At 36.2% G+C, this 18,306-nt stretch overlaps 1 long non-coding RNA gene across 1 annotated transcript in view; it reads left to right on the top strand.

Annotated features, from left to right (window-relative positions):
- LOC143686929 (uncharacterized) overlaps window positions 1–14,154 on the top strand; it is a 372,401-nt gene extending 358,247 nt beyond the window's left edge. The window contains exon 5 of the long non-coding RNA XR_013177312.1: window positions 14,045–14,154. This is a non-coding gene — a long non-coding RNA (uncharacterized LOC143686929). The remainder of the gene's footprint in view (window positions 1–14,044) is intronic.
- The last annotated feature ends 4,152 nt before the right edge of the window (window positions 14,155–18,306 follow it).

The following is an 18,306-nucleotide window of genomic DNA, read 5'->3' as shown; positions in this document are numbered from 1 at the left end:
CCTTCCATTCGTTCACCTACTCTGTAATGGGCAAACTGCATTTCATCATAATATATATATTTAAATTCTTGGTTAGAATTATATTGATCAGGACTAAATTTGGCATATTCATTTAAAATTTTAGCTTTATAAATAAAGAGATTTTAGTAGCTCTAAAGAAGGAAAATTTAAAAAAAAAAAAAAAGGAGTTTGCAAAGATTCTTAAGTAAGCCCAGGTAGAAACAGAAGCAAATATATTAAGAGAATATAATATAACTTAGTTACATTCACCTTCAATCATTCCTGATTTTTTGTGTTCTCATTTCTCTCTCTAAAAGAATGGTTTTCAATGTTTTACTTCACTAGGCAGAATCTACCATTTAAGTGGCATCTTTATATTGTGAAACCCCAGATGTCCTCTCCTTTCCTTCTATTTAAAGAGCAATTGTGTGGCAGATATCATAGAAGGAACTGCAATAATACATGTATTATAGAGTTAATTGTCACATTCTAAAATCATTAAAATAATGACAATTCCTATAGAGTAATATTAATAAGTAAAAGCACCACCTTTAGGGAAAGAAATGTCCAAAATGAGTATTTTCATGGCAGAATTCAGCATTCGACTATTAAAGTAAACTCAGATTCACGATTCAACCACGTTTAAGAATTGCTTCCAACCAACAATTGGATTAATAAGAGGGCTGGCATATATAGGGAGTAAGAGAGATTATTTCTGATCCTTGCAGCCAACCTAATAACAGATTGCATATAAGCTGACTAAAAATGCAAAAAAAAATCAGCTGCATATTATATTTTCCTCTTTTTGGTCAAGAAGACCATGATACCAGGGTTAGGTTCATCCCTGGAATTCACGTCCCACATTGTCAGGCAGACTTACACCCATGAAAGCCATGTTCCATGTAAGGGGGAGGGCAGTGAGTTTATTTGCAGAGTTTGGCTTAGAGAGAGAAAGGCGACATCTGACTAACAAAAGAGGTTCTCTGGTGGTGACTCTTAGGTATAATTATAGGTAGCTTAGCTTCACCATTACATAAATAAGTTTCATAAGAGCAAGATTGAAGGCTTGGGTTATTAAATTAGGAGTCCATAATGCTTGAGAGTGGAGAAGTTTAATAATCATATATATTTTTTTCAGTCCTTCAAGGGACTCTGCAAACACTTTTTTAATTTTTTCCACAAAATACTCTGGAATGTATCAGGGTATGACATTAAGCTATGCAGAATAACAAGATCTCATTCCCTGCTGAAAATTCCATGTATTTAGGATGTCTAAATAACCTGTTCAGACAAGTTAAATTACATAATATATTGCAGAAAATTTAAATTTTGGACAAAATAAACATCTCTTCCTTTGATCTCTCACAGAAGTTAAAGATTTATAATACAGACAATATCATCCTTTGCCCTTTTCCCTGTGTCTCAGTTTGCTAAAGCTGCCAGAATGTAACACACCAGAAATGGATCAGCTTTTAATAAGGGGATTTATTTAGTTTAAAATTTGTAGTTCTTCAGAGGAAAGGCAGCTAGCTTTCATCTGAGGCTCTCTGTTACATGGAAGGCATGTGGCAATGTCTGCTGGCTTCTATCCTGGCTTCTGGGTTCCCACTGTCTTTCCTGGGGTGATTCCTTTCTGCATCTCCAATGTCTGGGCTGAGCTTCGAATGCTGAGATAAAGTATGCCATGTTGCTGAGCTCTCTTCTGACCTCTCTCCTTTAAACCTCCAGCTAATTAAATTAAACCTCACTCACTGTGGAAGGCACTTCCCCTAGCTGAGCAAATGCAATCAGCCATAGATGATTTCACACACTAATGACTTAAGTTCACAGAAACAGAACAACGGGGCATCATCACCTGGCCAAGTTGACACCTGAACCCAACTACCACACTCTATATTCTGCTTAATCTTAGATCTAATTTGATCAGCTTCATTCATGTCTCTACTTGAAGTCAGATGTTCTCTAGGTTCATATATCTTGTTGCCTGCCTTATAACTTCATTCTTTTCTGTAGTCATACCATATTCCATCATGGGTAAACACCAGTTTGCCCTTCTGCTCATCAGTCGATGGACCATTCTATCACATCTATCCAATGACATTCATGAATACTGCCACCATAAATATCAGTGTGCAAATGTCTAACTGTGCCCCTGCTTTCAGTTCTGAGTATATTTCAATAACAGGATTGCATGATCATAAGGCGACCTATATTTAGCCTCCTATAGATCTGCCACACTGCCCTCCAGAAGGGTCGCACCCTTCTACTTCCCTACCAACATTGAATAGTTTTAATTCTCTCTTCACACTTTTTCCAACACTTGTATTTTTCTGTATATGTATATATTTATTTTTTGAATCTGCAGATTTTATTGAGATATATTCACATACATTTATTCTTTCCAAAGTGTACAATGTTCAGTTTTGCCACATTTGCCTCATGTTCTTTAGAAATCCTTGATAGAGTGCATAAACCTTTTATTATTGCCATTTCTTCTTGGGGAGTTGTTCCTTTTATTACTATATAGAGTCCTTCCTTGTCTCTTGTGACATCATTTTACTTAAAGTCTATTTTATCTGATATTAGTACAGCTATCCCTTCTTTCTTTTGGTTACAACTTGCATGGAGTGTCTTTTTTCCATCCTTTCACTTTCAACCTATTTGTATCCTTAGATCTAAGATGAGTCTCTTGTAAGCATCATACAAATGGATCATGTTTTATAGCCATTCTGCCAATCTATAACTTTGGATTAGGGAATTTAATCCATTAACATTTACAGTTATTACTGTAAAGGCAGTTCTTGATTCACCATGTTATCCTTTGGCTTTTGTTTGGCACGTGTATTTTTTTTCCTCTCTTTCTTTTCATCCTTTAAGCAACCCTTACTAATACTCTACAATTTTTTTGTGCCTTCCTCCAGACCTCTCTGTCCTGTCTTTTGTTTCAGCCAACAGAATCCCCTTTAGCATTTCTTTCAGGGCAGGTCTCTTGTTAACAAATTAGCATTTGTTTTCTGTGAAAATTTTAAACTCTCCCTCAGCTTTGAAGTATAGTTTTGCTCTACAAAGAATTATTTGCTGGAAAATTTTCTCTTTCAGAATTTTAAATATGTCATACCACTGCCTTTTTGCCTCCATGGTGCCTGTAAAGTAGTTTGCGCTTAGTTTTATATTACTTCCTTTTATGTAGTGAATCACTTTTCTTTTGCTGCTTTCAGGTCTTCCTCCTCTTCAGCATGTGGCAATCTGATTAGTATGTATCTTGGAGTGGGTCTTTTTGGATTTATTCTATTTGGAGTTCATTTCATTTCTTTGATTTTCATATTTATAAGGGTTGGAACATTTTCCCTAATTATTTCTTCAAATAATCTTCTGAGCCCTTAACTCTTCTCTTCTCCTTCTGGGACATCAATGATTTTTATATAAGTGTGCTGCAGGTTATCATTTCTCTGAGCACCAATTCAAATTTTTCCATCTTTTTCACTAGTTATTCTTTTGTGTGTTCAAATTCAGTTAACATGTCCTCTAGTTCACTTATGCTTCTTCTGCCTCTTCAATATTTTTAATTTGTTCTACAGTATCTTTCATTTCCATAAAATCTGCTATATTTCTATTTATTCTTTCACATTCTTCTTTGTTGTCTTCTAGTACCTTCATGATATCTTTTATATCATTAGCCAAGCCACTGAATATTTTTAGATTTATAAGTTGATATTTGATTAGTTTTTCCAAATTCTGTGTCTCCTCTGGCTTTTTTGATTGGTCATTTGGCTTGGTCGTATCTTCTTGCATCTTTATGTGCTTTGTGATTTTTTGTTGTGCATTTGATTATCTTGATAAGATTATTTTGAAGTGATTTCCCTTGCTCAACTAAGATTTTGCAGTTGCTTGTGTTTGCATTGAAGGTCTCCTTTGCCACTTGGTTTGTCAGTAATTTCCAGCCAAACCAAGGCCAGGGCCTCCTCTGGCAGATGCAAGTCTATTTGGAAATCTGTTGAATACTAAGCAGGAAAGCACTTTGCCAGAGTGTCCTTTCCTTTTCTTCCCTACAGATGGTGCTCTCAGGGCCTCCTTGTCCCCTTAAGCCCACCTCTTCCTGCCTGCAGTAGCCCACTGGGCAGGACCCAAACCAGGTGAGAGTCTGGTCAATAAAGCAAGTCTCCATACACGTTGAAAGTCGCCAACCCCAGAGGTGGTGAATGGATATTGGGTACCTCAGTGGAGAATCTGCTTGTGAGATCAATTGGTCTGGAGATTCCAGGCTCCTGAGTGGAATGACCTTGGGCTTTGGAGCTGAAACTTCATCCTTCCCAGCCCACAGCCTGCCTGGAGTGTCCTGCTTTTCAACAATCCTCTAGATCTATGCCGGTTTGCAGCAGTGGGCCTCTGGGGTGGGGAAAGAGCTCCTGGTGCTATAACACAGCTCTTTCCATTGTCCCCACCTCTCTGGTGGTGTCCCCATGCCTGTGTGGAGAAAGGATATAGGCAGTGGGGCCCAGAGTGTCTCTCTCACCGGCCAATCATCAGATCAACTCTGCTTTGCAGCCCTTCTCCTCACAAGGGAATGCCCTAAAATCAGTCTTCTGCAACAGCCTGCCTCAGGGTTGGGGGTAGGCACAGGGCACTGCAGCAAGATCTCTGTGTGGATACAACAAGTCTGCTGATTCCCAGGTCCCCACACAGATTCTCACAGCTGCGGGACTGAGAGATGACTCCCTGCATGACTGTGGAAGTGGGAGTGCAGGAGTGTGCTACTCCTCCAGCGCCTGCTAGCAGCTGGCCCCAGGTGTGATGACATGCCGATAGACTCACCCCAACCTCTTGGTCATATTTTCTCTGCTTTTGTTATCCAGAACCTCTCTATACAGTATAGAAGTTCCCTTCTGGCTAGTCATACCCTGGAACCACTGTCCCGGTCATTTTCTGCCTTTTCTTTAGTCATTTCACAGTGGAGAAGTTAGCTGTGCCTATCCTATTCTCCCATCTTTATTGTTGCATTTTAAAACATGAATATGCTTTAATATTTTACTGTGTTTTTATTTTAAATATGTTTAAAGGAATATATGAATGGTGAAAGCAAGAACTATTTTTATTGTCTTATCTATAAATTTCTGAAATAAAAAATATTCTAAAAATAAAAAGAAAGTAAATTTATACTCATTAACTTTTAATTTTTTCTCTCTAAATATACATGTGCATATATATGTACATACATATGACAAATAGCCTAAATGTATACATTTCTTTGTTTATTAACATTAATTCACTTATTAAGCTAATATTTACTACATTATAAGAATTATTCTAAGCATAATAAATTTAGTGTTCCGAACACAGGTAAATATTAATAGATTCTACTTTCAGCTGAGTAAACTGAAGCACAGAGAAGTTAAATAACTTGCCCAAAGTTGCACGCCTAGAAAATGGTCGAGTGATTTGCACAAATCAAACCAAAATCAATCTCTTCAGGACCCAAGCTCCTTAAACATTGTTTTTTGCTGAATAGCAACACCAGTACTGTCTCTGTATTTCAAAATTAAAATAATAATAATTGATATAATTGCAAAGAGCAGATTGTTTTAGTGCATTAAAGACAATTATTTGCAACAAATGCAAGAGTATTAGCTTTTATTTGTACAAATAAAAAAAATTCAATAAATATACAAAATAAATCTTGCACAAGACCAATTTATGTTTAAATATGTGGGGCCACTTTATTATCACCCTAACCGTTCCTTAGGCTAAAAGTTAGATGAGGGGATTTAGTAAATTGTTATGATTGCATAGTTTAATTGGCTTCAAATAAATTTAATCAATAGACTTATTTGCCTTTACAAAATGATCCATTCAACTCTTAGAAGAAAGATTAGAATTAATATAGGAAAATGGCAACACATTGGATCTTATTAGTTCTAATTAATTTTGATAAAAGTTGGGAAATATGTTTAAAGATCATTTATATAAAAAAGAATTCCAATTTTAATAGAGCTCAATTGTTAAATCCACTGTAAAGCACAGCTAATACTCATAATTTTTGGCTAAGTGACATCAATTAATTATACTTTCAGCCATAAAATGTAAGTTTACTTATTAAAATTTTCCAAACTATAGTAATTCTAATGAATATTTAAGGACAAAAGATGAAAATTTTGTCAACAAATATTTTCTGAGTTTCTATACTGTGGGCAAAAGAAAAGGGAAATATATTTGCAAATTTGGTTGGAGAAGATTATCAGAGCACCACCTATTGCAATACAGATAGCATGCCTAAATCCAATAAGATTTCAAATGAGTTTTGCAGTTTTTACCTCCTGTAAAGCATTCGTTTCTTTTTTTTTTTTTTTTTTTTTTTTTGGGGGGGCAGGCACCAGGAAACGAACCCTGGGTCTCTGGCATAACAGGCGGGAGCTCTGCTGCTGAGCCACCGTGGCCTGCCCAGCATTCATTCATTTAAAATATAGAGTAGCAGTGTTTTAATTTTGACAAACTATAAAAGGGGTAGATCAAAATAGGAATTAGGTTGTGTGTGTGTGTGTTTGTGTTGGCGCATGTGGGTGACAGATGTGTGGTTATAGTAACTATAAAGGTACACATTCTACAATTAAATACCAAGACAAATTTCTTTTAAAGTTTAAAACAGATGGAATGAAATTTCAGTTATCATTTCTGCATCTCCAGACTGTCTTTTCAGAGCCTAAGGTTGGTACAAATAAAGCAAAGGACTCTGCCCATATTCTTCTCTGACCAGTGCTGGCTGCCATGGTTGTCCATAACTGATGACCTTGTGGTCTGTTCTTTCAGCATAGATCTTCACCTGGTTCCTTACATGTTTCCCTTGCATAGGATTCCAGTAATTTTTATTCTCTCCCATTTTATAGTCCACAGATATTGAGCTGAGTCTGCATTCCTTTACACCCTACCCTCACCTCCAGCACCCTCTTGGTCTAACTCAAGACATTACACTTCTACTTAAATGATGTGACTCAGTACAATCCAAGAGGTATTTGTAGCTCTTTCAATGATACTGTCAAACTCATGGCCTTTTGGACAACTTGTGAGGCATTTTGAACCTCACACCATACTATAAATGATGTCACAGCCATCCCTGACCTATGGAAGTCTAATCTGGACATGGGAGGAAAGCTTTGCAATCGATACTATTTCTCCACCTTTGACAGGGACCACAAAGCGATCCTTGCTAGACTGTTATTCCTGTCCACCGTAGGAGTGTCTTGGGGGAAGGGGGTGAGAAATTCTATTCTGTCCCACTTTCTAGTCTTCTTCCTAGATTCCACACTCTATTCACTTTATTTAGGTTCAAGGCACTTCCTAGCATGGGAGGGAAAGTCAGTGAGCCTTAAACTGACATGTACATCTGTTGAAACACAGAAGAAGAAAACAATCCTTTGACCTAAGAACTTAACCTCAATGCCTTTGGGTTATTCTTCTCTGACATCTACTTCATTCCCTGCTCCTTGCCCAAATTGTATAAAATAAATGTAATGATATTATTGAAATGACTTCATATTAAGAAAGTAAGCTTTCAAATAGAGATATTGAGTAAAATAAAACTCCCTCTCCTCCCCCTTCCCTACTGTCTATGGCAGGTAGTAGAGGCTCAGGGACAGTGAGGTATCTGGATGGGTCTTTTGCTATGACTGAGCCACTCTTGCCTACGTTCTGCCTGTTTACTGCAATATTTCTCAGCAGAAAGGAGGAATCCCAGGCCCTCAGGAGGAAGGAAATGCTTCTCTTGGCTGCTTAATTTTGGCAGTACTTCCAACCGATCCCTCTTTCCAGTGGTATTGGGTTCCCCTGATATTGCCACTGGGAGTCTGTTTTAGTCCAAGTCTTTTGCTGCTCAGGTGGGAGTCAGGAAAATCCAAGTCTGGGTGACCTTCCTCTGCTGGGAGGTGGTAAACAAGACACCCTACCTGAGCTGACCCTCAGGTGCTGGGATCCCAGGTCAGCTCCTTCTACTTACCACATTTCAGAGTTTTTCCTCGGCTGCCCCTTGCACCATTTCCAAAGTTGATAGCTGTTCTTGGCTGTTCCATCTTTTCTGGACTGGAAGTCTCAAACTTCTAAAAGTTTATTTAATTTAACAAAAAATGAAGTATATTTTGGTTTTCTAGAATGTTTTAGCCTGACCTAATGCAATTCCTTTAAATACCTTGCTATAATTAAAGGCTAACACTGTGCTGTTTTTTTTTTTTTTTTCAGTCTGATAACTTTTCCCACATCTTTATCCTAGACATGGATTTAATTGTCATTTGGTCATTCTTCCAGGGAAGAGTGGTGAGCTTTATTTAGATTGCTTCAATCATTTGTTTATGTTTCCTTCTTTATCACAGCTGATTATTTTCAAAATTCAGCAAATAGTTCCTAGGACTACCAACCTCCAAGAAAGGGATCTGGGAGGGCAGTGCAGTCAACTAGACTCCTCAGCCACACTCACACCCACAGTTACCGTCACCATTTGTACTTGGCCTTTGAACATGAAGGACAGTGTAAATAGGAAAAGCACATTTAGCCATCATCTTCTGGCAAAGGCTTGCCTAGTCAATTGCTTACTTGGCATGAAACTTATCCCTGGTTAAAAATACATCTAAATAGACCCATCTATTTTTGTATTACTATGTAGACTATAATGATTACATTTTTTTCTTTGAGGCTACCCTAGTATTTAGTGGCTAAGAACTCAGGGTCAATATTGGTCAGTCCTGGCATACTTCAAGATTTATTGGTTGTTGAGAGGGAAGAGTTGTAACAGAGAAGTTAGGATTTAAAAAAGGATTTTGCATACTGAATCATTATATAGTTTTGTTTTTTAATTTTTAGTGTATTAGAACAGCCAAAAGGAAATAGCTGAAATTATGGAACTGTAACCCATACTAAACTTTGAAATTTTCTCGATAACTACTTGTTAAACTGCACTTTGAAATTTATTACTTTTCTGTATATTTGTTATATTTCACAATAAAAATGTTGAAAAGTAAAAATCATTATTTTGGTAACTTAAAGAAATTTATAGGTTGTTGACCTTTGGCAAGTTGCTTAATCTTACTATATATTTTACAGCTCTGTTTCTGTATTCTTTTAGATTATATATACAAAGTATTTAACTCAGCCCCTGGAACATAATTACTCTATAAATATCAGTTTTATTATTTGGTTCTCATCATTCTCTTCCTAAGGCTTTTAAGTTTAGAAATGACTGTAGAAAAAATTAACAGTGTAAGGGAGCCTGCTGTAAGTTTCTTAGAAGTATCTTTAATCCAAAATTTCCAGTTCTGGTTTATTTAGGAAGTTTGTATTTTGTCCCTTTCTCCTAACATGATTAAATGAGGACCTTAAATATTCCATTTAATAAAGAGTTAGGTTTAGTTTTTTCTAATTAATAAAGGTTTTACCAGAAATGATCTGCATTAATCAACATTATAACGTAGTCCAATTACATCACCCTATTAAATCAAAATGATTCATAACTTATTTCCACACTTAAGTTCATCCTGCTGATTATCCCCTTAAATACAAAGTAAAAAACTATGAGCATCTGTTTCTAAGATTTACCTTTAATTTTGTGTGTGTTACACAGATATTTAGATGATTTTACTGAGTGAAAAAATTAAAGATGCTGGAAAAAGTAGGACAATTGTATTTTCAGAAAAGACATTGGTCTCAATTTTCCCTTTGGCTAAGTCTGCAATGTGGTAACAATTAAACGGGTAGATATTTATCAATCATCTCTTATAGTCATCATACTATTAAACATTTTGGGAGGACTCATACCAGTGAAAGCTGTGGTTCTTATTGCAAGTGGTCTGGTTGATAAGACAAGTTCTGAAAGAGTTGATCTAAAATTCTCTTGAATTAAGTCTTGTTTATGTGGTTAGTTTCTAGAAAATGAAGGGACTTGTTACAGTTTGCTAATGCTGCTAATGCAATATATCAGAAGTGGATTGGCTTTTACAAAGAGGATTCGTTAGGTTACAAGTTTACGGTTCTAAGGACATGAAAATGCCCAAATTAAGGTATCAACAAAAAGATACTTTCTCTGAGGAAAGGCAGTATCTGGGTTCCTCTGTCACCTGGGAAGGCACATGGTTACGTCTGCTGGTCTTCTCTCTCAGCTTCTGGTGAAATGGCTTTCTCAGCTCTTGATTCCAGTGGCTTTCACTCCAAACATCTTTGGCTCTTAGCTTCTTGGGACAGAGTCTGGATTTCATCTCTTAACCTAGCTTCTCCAAGCATCTGTGTCTCTCTGCTCTTTGTATCGGTTCTGAGGTCTTTCTTTCTCCATGAGCTCCTTTAAGGATGCCAGTAAATTAAATAAGACCCACCTTGAATGGGTGGAGTCACAACCCCATGGAAATAATCTAATCAAAATGTCAAGCCCACAATTGGGTGGTTTACATCTCCATGGAAACAACAACAGGTGTCATCCTACAATAGGTCTGCCCCTACAAAATTGGATTAGGATTACAAGAACTATGGTTTTTCTGGAGTACATAGCAGTTTCAAACCAGCACAGGTCTAGATAAAAAGAAATAGTTTATGGTGGAGTCCTAAGTACCATCAGGCCAGTTGTCAGGTATTTAACAAACTGCTGACAAGACAATTTATGACCACAAATAGGCCTGCTACAGTAAATTCTAGTAAAATTAATCTGTGAAAAGAACAATACATAGTGCACTTTTCTTATTTTTCTAAATATTTTATGGATTGATATGCTTGTAAACTTTTGCTGCTGCCCAGTGAGAAATGCTCCATTGACAAGAAATTTTTCAGCATTTTGCCCAATAATTTACTTGATTACACTTTGAATTTAGTTACATGACATGAGAAAAGCCAGTTAAAGAGAAAAATGTTCACCCAAGGAAGTTATTCAGAATTGTGTAGAATGTATAGTATTATCTGGATATAACCTCCAGAATTTAAGTTATCAGATATGACCTTAAGCAACATGAAAACTTTATACATATTTTCACAGCAATCATATTTCCTTTTAGATATGATCTACCAGGTTACTCAGGGATAAAAATCAAAGTTAGAGAATAACACTTGCTAGAAATCAATAGTATCGACAAGCATGTATAGCTTTGATATATATAGACAATTCATCCAATTTACCTATATATATATGAATATATGTAAACTTATATCACTAATAAACTTATTATACACATACGTTATATATATATATATATGTTAAATGCCTGATATAAGTTTATTAGTGACTGGAAATGAGTCATATGTTAAGAAGTTGCCCCTGTTTTCAGAGGAACAGAGTAAATATAATTATACCATCAAAAACATGAATGCACAGATATATCAGTTTTCTTATGCTACCTTTTTATCTCTAACAAGTTATCTCCACATTTTTTCTAAGTATTTACTTCCTTCAGGACAGAATATATCTTCTCATTCCTGCACTACCAAAATTCATAACCTGAACAAAAGTTTTTTTTTCTGACTCCTTCATCAACTGCAGAAATGATTACTGTGGCTTCAGATCAGTGAAAGCGTTCCCTTTACCCTTTTAGATATTCTAGGCTTGCTCTGTGCCTCCCCATGGGCTCAGAACACGTACGGGTAAAACCAAAGCAGAGACAAATTGGTATTGTTATAGAGTACCAGTATGAAATGGGTAAATAGTGATTTCTCCATAGGAGAACAACAGGCCAGGTTCAATGGAGGAGAACAACTGTACAGAAATAGGTAGGGTAAATTACCCAAATTTATCTGGAATCAGTAGAGACAAAGAACTGATAAAAATTCATGCCTTTTAAGAAGTATCAAAATAAAAAACAAAAAAGAATTCATATTTCTCATTAGTGTAAGAGTGGTGCAGGAAATTGAAGTGGGAATTGGAAATCAGAAATAAAGCAAGCATAATAACGAAACAAAGCAGGCATGAGGTAAAAATATCCAGGAATTATTCTCTTGTAAAGTGGAGTCATCCAAAACTTCTTCTTAATGGAGGTTGTTACTGAGTTGTTTTTGTAGGTTAGGCTGTACTTATTGCACAGATCAAAGAAGTTAATATTGACTATTCAAACATTATGCACAAATATATAGATATATCCTAAGAAAGTTTGAGATCAAGTATTTTGGCAAGACTAATATAAGAAGATGCTAAAATGAAAATGTGACAGTTTCAGTTTTGGTACAATTCTCAGAATTATAATCCCAAATATTTTTACTATCAAAGTACAAGACCACCAAAGAAGGACTTAATAAAAAAAAGTTTTTCAAATTTTAGGTGTCAACCACAAAGCACTTACAGAGTTACAGAGAGTTAAAGAAAGGACTTGGCTATTAAAAGATATTCTGGAGAAATACTATTTATCTTCACTTCAAAGATGGGGAAAGATGCTTCAGAAAGACCAGTTGGAGAATGGGTTTTGGGGCGGAGCTAGGGGCATGAGAAAAGTTTTTGTCTGAAATATGCCTGAGAAATCTAAGGTATATGAGACTGTGATTAGCTGGCTTCCTTAAAAGTTAAGTCTGGTCAAGGGACCAGAAAAGAAACAAAGGGATGTACCTACAGATGAAAAGGATGAAGAAGACATGTATTTGATCATGTCAAAGCAACTGAAGTCAGAGGGGTGGGAGATCTACCCAAAGCACACAAGAAAAGTATTGCATAAGAGAAAATGACGTTTAACACCTGCCAAGCCTAGAGAGTACCATCTCCTGACAGCCAACTTTAGCTTTGAAGGAGCCTGAGAGAGCATAAAGAGAAAGAAGGAAGCGATAGGAGCTCAAGATAGAGACAAAGGAAAGTTGGTATCGCGCACTCCCCCCTCACCGCTGGCATCTAGCTAGAAGTATGACCAAGCTGGGCAGAGGGGAATTTTGTGGTGTTACTCTGGGTATTTCAGTATACATTTTAACTTATCACAATCTACTTCGAGTTAATTATAGTAAAATATAGAAACTTTGCTCCAATATAGTTCCATTTCTCCTCCCTCCTTTGAACTATTACTGTTATATGTTTATTACACTTATATAAGTGACATACCCAATAGAATAGTGTTTTAATTACAACATCAATTAAAATCACATTTTAAAAGAAAGTAATATATTAAAGAAATGAGTAAAATAAATTTCTTAATCTTTGTACTTTCAAACCCATGTTTTTCCCTTTAGTGGTCCTCATTCATTCCTGTGGATTTGTATTACTAGTTGCTTTCATTTCCTTTCAGTCTGAAGGAATCCCTTTGTTATTTCTCATAGGGCAGGATGGCTACCAAAATATTCTTTCAGTATTTGTTTATCTGAGAATTAATTTTCCTCTGGCTAGTATGAGTGTATATTGATAAAACTGTTTTAGAAATAATTTTGGCATTTCCTAGCAAACTTGAGTATGTGCTTGCTCTGTGAGCCAGCGATTCTACTAACTGATAGACACTAAAGAAAGTTTTGCACGTGTGCATTGTGGAACACACACAAGAATGTCTGTGAGCAACAGTGTTCATCTAAAAGCAAAAATAACCAAACAACAAACAAACAGAAAATAGACAACTGCACACAACCAAAAATTCATTAACAAGATCATTGATGAATAAGTTATGGTTATTCTTTCCATGAGACATTATACAACAGTGTTCTTGAAAACTATAACTATGTGCATTTTCTTGGATGGATACTAAATATATAGAGAGAGATAAAGAAAAAATAAAACCACTCACTCCAGACTATGTAATGTATGGTTTTATTTATATAATTTACACAAAGACAGAACTTCATAAGGAAACCTTTGAGAGGTATACATGGGTGATGGTGATTTTAAGCAAAAGCACATGGATGATTTGCACAGACTTAAAAGAGTGGTTACCTCTGGGTGGACTTCTGTAAAGCTTAATGTTCTTTTATTTGTCTGTATTGTGGATATTGCAATACTAAATTCATTTTGTTTTTTAAATTTCTTGTATAAATTTTTATTCTCTATTTTGTAAATATGTTACATTTTTCATTTGTTTGTTTCTTTGTGCTTTAGCAGAGATATGACCTGACTTGTCGCCCATGTTTTCGGTAGGGGTGGCTGAATGGACATGTCTTTCATTACCAAGAAAGCAAGAGAATACCTTCTGAAGCAGAAGAGACTGGTGGTGAAAATAAATATCTCAGTGAAGACCAAGTAGACATGAGGAGCCTGTGGGGCATCTACGTAGAAATAATGACTAGAAAAGTTATATTGCACATCTGGAAGCAGATACAAGGCCAGGCACTATTAGCATAGTGGGACATATTAAACCATGAGTACAATTGGCATTTCCCAGGAAAAGTAGGTAGAGTGAGAAGAGTCATTATTGAAGAAGAAACTCTGTAGGTACCAACATTTCATATTATCATTTAGATTTACCCTTAAAGATGTATGAAGGCATAGTGTTGTAGAGGCCAAATGAAAAATACAGTTTCAACTAGGAGAGGACTCCCAGTGAAAAGTGATGTCAGGACAAGTAAATGAAGAACAAGAACATGACCATGGGGCTGTGTAGTTGTAGTTAGCAACTCAAGCAACTTACCTTTGCTGAGACTGATTTTCTTCTTCTCACTCTAGGTTGTAGTTAAGGTAAGAAGGGAGTATAATGGTTTATTGATCCATCCAGCAAATATTTATTAAACACCAATAGTTATTGAATACTTAGAAAGCTGCAGGTAAGAAAAAGTCCCTACCCTTCATTCCTTCATGTTCTCATTTTGCCCATTGTGCAGTGAATGGGGATGGGGTAGAGAGGGAAAATTTGTGAGTGAGAGGAAGAAAAATAAGGATAGAAGAGTACAAGGTTAGAAGATTACAAGGTAATATTTATACAGGTTGCTTGGACAAATCTTATCAGAGAAGATGCCACATGATCACGGAGGCCCTTCTAGAAAAAGGAAGAATAAGTTCACAGTTCCTGGTTGGAAGTTTATCAGACTTGCTATATTTGAGGTATCAAAATAAGACAAGCATGGCTGAAGTACAGTGAGCTAGGGAAAGAGAGATAGGAAATGATGTGTCAGAGAGGGAGTAGAGTGGAGTGACAGAGAAAATAGTGAAAAACCTGGATTTGAACTCAGCCAATTTGGCTGCATCTTTATATATGAAATCTCCACCTGGCACTAGCTCTCAGTAGAGAAAAGGGTACCTTAGTTACCACAAAGCATTTGCAGAGATTTGAGACCTATGTCTTCCCAGAAACATATTTATTTATAAGTCAACAGCTCCAAATTTGGCCCTGAGGGACATGTCAGTTTATGATCCAAGTTGCATTCTGAGTATAGATACCCTTGGGCTATCAGATTGGACTTTAGTAGGGGGCAAGTAAAGGTTCCTGAATAAACAAAATGACACATTCACAAATATTTACTGTACTGTTACTTATATTACTGTTGCTACTACTGCAATAATTAATAATAATGATGATTATAACCATAATTATGATTATAATCATCACAACCATTTCTTATGAAAGAAATGGCCACTCAGGTTTCTCCAACAAAGCTACTTATACCCTCACAAATCTACCTACCAATTTTGCGTGATATGCTAAGAATGATGGGCTAATTAGTGATCTATGTTCTTAGGGTACCCTAAGGCTGGACTTCACCAAGAAGTGACACAAACATCTCTTAGGCCAGTTAATGATTAAATACCAAGAGAGGTCTATTAAATCAGCCCTAAAGACTAAGATTAACAAAAAAAATTTATTTCAATTTTATTAGATAGATTCACATGTACGCAAATCCATTTTATCCTTATTGAACAAACAAACAAAAAAGACCTTGGAGAATGATCTCAATTATTTCTTACCAAACAAAGACATCTGCACCATTGTAGGACATTCAAGTTGTCCTTTGTAATCTTTCCTGCACACAGAGGATACTAGATGAAAATGACTAAATGCAAGTCCCCTTTGTGAAAATAAAACCCATTGCCAACTTTTCCCAGGTTTATTAGCACTTGCAATATCTGTATTGTTTTCTTCCACTAATTACATAAATATCTTTAGCCATGCTTCTTTTTTTGTTCCCTATATTTTCTTCTTCTTAAAGTTTAATGATTCTAATGCACACAGATGCCCTCATTTGCTCCAAATGGTTTCCTCTTCATATACATTGTAATGAATAGAGACGAAAAAATATTGTAATTTGGTCTCATGCATTGGTAACTTGCAGTGGTGTATGAGCAGTGTCACTCAGAAAACAGAAGAGTAATAGTTCGGTGTTTGACAACTATCAGAAAGGCTAATAGCTTGGACAATCACATGGCCTTTAAAATCACCAGGTTGGAGGTTATTTCAGTTATTTGCTGTATTTATGACAAAATTTATGGCTTTGAATTTAAGGTGAATCTCTTGTAAATTGTATATAGCTCCCATTCTCTTAAGTACTAATAAGAAATGGATAGTTCTACCAATCTCTGCCTTTTGACTAGAAAGTTTAATCCATTTACAATTAATTTTTTTTTTTTTTTTTTTTACATGGGCAGGCACTGGGAATCAAACCTGGGTCCTCAGGCATGGCAGGCAAGCACTCTTACCTGCTGAGCCACCGTGACCCGCCCTACAATGAATTGTTTTGTATGCTATATGATAGGGTCACATTTCATTACTTTTCCACTTGAGTATTCCATTATTATTCAACCGTTTGTTGAATTTTTGTTGTTTGTTTTGCTTGTTTGTTTGTTTTTTGGAAAGTGCAGGGACTGGGAATCAAACCTGGGTCTCCCGCATGGCAGGTGAGAGAGAATTCTACCACTGAACTACGATTGCACACCTTTAATCCATTTACATGTGAAGTCACTACTGATAATGCAGACTTTTCTTATGCAATTTTCCTATTTAGTCTTCATAACTCTTATGCCTTTATTGTCCCTCAATTTTTCCATTAATGCCTACTCTCGTATTTATTTGACTTTTGTGTTGTATCATTTTGAGTTCCTTCTCATTTCTGTCTGTATATATTTTTCATATATTTTCCTTATGGTTACCATTGAGTTAAAATTTAACATCTTAAGTATATAGCAATAATATTTGATTTGATACCAACTTAACTTTAATAGCATGCACACATACTATCCCTATATCCTTTACATTGCTTTCATTGTCTCAAGTGGCTTTTCCTTGGAGGGCAAATTCTTGGAAGGGGTCACACCTGAGAGGAGTTTGTTAAATCAGGCTTTCCAAGTAGGAACAAGGCTAGGGACCCACAAAGAGAGTGGTGGCTGACCACCTCCAAACTTTCCTGGGAAGGGATGAGAGAGAGAGGCCATGGTGGGTACCAAGAATATCTTCCATGACTCCCCAAAGCTGTGTTTTCTTGAATTGGCCTCTGTCCAGCCAATATAGCCCTTCAACCGTTGTCTGCAGTTCTGAAGAAACATCATCTTTACGTGTCCTCCACCACCTTTGTCCAAGGTGGGTTGGAACAATGATTGCCTTTAGTGCCAGATCCCCAGTGATCTGAAGTACTAATCAAAAGCAGTGATCTGTGAGCGGTCCACATCCCCCATCTGGGAGAAGTAGATTTTTTTTTGTCTTTCTCTGGCACCAGCAAAACACACCAGGGGGCAGGACTCCACTGCTGCCTGCCAAGAGAGTGGAGAGGAGTGTCAATAACCTCTGCTGAGAGAGACCAATTTGCTGGTACTTACTGTAATGTACCAGCCTCTTCTTCCTGCTCTTCCCTGGATGCTGTGCAGTGTTCTGCTGGACTCTAGTGTTTCAAAAACAGTTTATTTAAGCAGTTCTGGCCTGCTTAGTAATTGTTCTGGTAGAGGATGATTTGCACAGACTTCAGAAGAGTCTCCACAGATTTTTGGAGCTTCCTCTTCTGCCATATTCCTGGACTCTTGTTTAAATTTCAGGTACAGAAATGAAAATAATATCACTCAAATAGACTTACAAAGCAAGCCTGAATAAAATAAAGAATATATTTAATTTTTATAATTTTTCTTTTTTTGGTAACATATATATTTCTGGAAGTGATAATGTCTTAAATTAAGAGAGAAGGAAATAATTATGCTGAATGGGATAACTTCATGCCATGAAAATATTTTTTCTTTCCAAATGAATATATTGATTCACTACACTTTCAACCAGAATACAAATGTTTTCTCCCTTTTTTTTGTCAATTTGGCTGTAATAACCTGTCAAAATTTTATGAAAATATATAGTAAATGAGAAATTCCAAATTGTTTTGAAATATAATAGTGGAGAGAGGTCTTTCTGCTACATCAGATATTGAGAGGAATCTACTGTTGATGGTACAACATTAAACAAATAGATAAATGGATCAAAATATAGAGATTCA

This window comes from Tamandua tetradactyla, chromosome 1 (assembly GCF_023851605.1).
Source record: "Tamandua tetradactyla isolate mTamTet1 chromosome 1, mTamTet1.pri, whole genome shotgun sequence".
Taxonomy (NCBI): domain Eukaryota; kingdom Metazoa; phylum Chordata; class Mammalia; order Pilosa; family Myrmecophagidae; genus Tamandua; species Tamandua tetradactyla.
Note: the sequence above shows the minus strand (reverse complement) of the source record. Positions and strands in the feature narration are given on the sequence as shown.